Here is a 1,761-nt window from a genome sequence, read left to right as displayed (position 1 = left end):
TAGATAATAGCATCTCACAAAACCAAGTCCCACATGCTAGAATTTTTATTTATTTATTGTTTTGCATCTGGCTACACAAAAGCCTCTGATGAGATACTGTCTCCAAATTAGTATAATGTAATTTTTTTTTACTTTTCCAGAAAAATATGGAAACCTTATCAAACACCTATTCTTACTGAACAAAAGTTAGGTTACTACCAATTGCTCTTTTAATTTTGCTCTAAAAGAATTTTTCAAAGTTTAGACATCTCTGATATTTTTGAATTACACACCCATAGAAAATAGCTGGATGAAACACACTAGACAATTTCAAAAGACAAAGCTTAGTATCTGACTCATTTGGCCTAGCCTTACTATCTGAATAAAATCGTAGAAATGAAACTAATGTAATTTTCAAAGAATTCATACATGGTGGGGTTTTAGAACGACGAACTTCTAAATGAAAGAAGGTAAAGATTCTCATCTTGCTAATCACAAGCATTTTCCCTCATGGGTAACTGGTGCTTCTGGTGCATTTGTGGAACTTTTGTTTGCAGGAAAGCATGTGTCTGGGTCCAGAGCCTGTTGGTTTCTGTTCTGAAGAATGTCTCCAACACCCCCTTTTCTGGTAATATTGCAGGACCGGTTTTGTTTTGTCTTCCTAAGCCTTCAGTGTTTTGGTAAGTGTCTCTGGTCTATCATCCTCACACTTAATGAGAAGCTCTCCCGTCAGATCGTCCACATGGACAGGTTTAGGAGGGTTGAATTCGAGGTTGGAGACGTAGCCACTGGATGGATGAACCCAACAAACAGCGAGGTGTTGCCTGATGAGCTTTCAAAGAGCATGTTCAGGTTCATCACCAGGTGTATCTGATAAACTCCAGGGCTTCAGCTTGTGGGAGTGTCCTAGGGAAACCACACAAGCTAGCAATCCTGGGGGAGATTTCTCAGCTCCTGAAGGGTCAGCCGAGTCATGTTGGCGTCTGGATGAGCTGCTCCAGGTCCATGATAGCCTTGGCCAGCACACCTATTTCCCTCAGCATGTTGTCTCAGAGCAGATTCCCGTTTGAGAACTTCTTCAGCTCGAAGTGTTTGATGATGCACAGCAACAGGGTTTGCTTGCCGGCCTGGGGCACCCATGATCACATTGCGCAGATGGCCCCATGGCTGCCCAGCGAGACCTCAGCCACGCGGACCATTGACCTGCTGTCCTGCCCCGAGGCAGCACCGCGAGGACGCGCGCCAAGGAGTGACCTCGAGTGGGAACGGGTATTTTAAAATGGACACTATTGAAGAACAAATTTGTAAGTTGAAGTACTGAGCCAAGGAGTTTTCCCATGGTGCAGTATAGAGAGCTGAGGAGATGATGGTAAGTAGGAAAGGAAAATTAAGAATAAAAGTGTAGGTTCTAAAGTTCCACCATTCACAAGTAGAAAATGGAGAGGGTGGAGGGATACGGTATTTAAATAAATGAAGAATAGACTAGAATTTCCCAGAATTAAAGAATGATAATGAGTCTCAAGAATGGATAGTGGAACAGTCCAGAGCGTCTAGAAGCAAATATTGGCAAAGATGTGGGTGAATAGGTCTCACACTTCATTGCTGGGGTGTCTCCACAGCTAGTTTGGAAGACAACTTGGCAGTAACAACAATTAAAAAAAAATGACTTCTCATTGCCTTCCTTAGACAAACACTCTCATGTGACAGCAAGAAGGCACATATAGGATGTTCACTTCAGCCTTTTTTCATAACAGCAAAAAATTGACAATATAAATGTTCACT

At 42.2% G+C, this 1,761-nt stretch overlaps 1 pseudogene; it reads right to left on the bottom strand.

The window, feature by feature from the left end:
- Positions 1–467: 467 nt before the first annotated feature.
- On the bottom strand, positions 468–1,397 carry LOC109387389 (GTP:AMP phosphotransferase AK3, mitochondrial pseudogene; annotated as a pseudogene).
- Positions 1,398–1,761: the final 364 nt, after the last annotated feature.

This window comes from Hipposideros armiger, unplaced genomic scaffold (genome assembly GCF_001890085.2).
Source record: "Hipposideros armiger isolate ML-2016 unplaced genomic scaffold, ASM189008v1 scaffold_156, whole genome shotgun sequence".
In the NCBI taxonomy this organism is placed as follows: domain Eukaryota; kingdom Metazoa; phylum Chordata; class Mammalia; order Chiroptera; family Hipposideridae; genus Hipposideros; species Hipposideros armiger.
The sequence above is the reverse complement of the archived record's forward strand: the minus strand, read 5'-3'. Positions and strand labels throughout refer to the sequence as shown.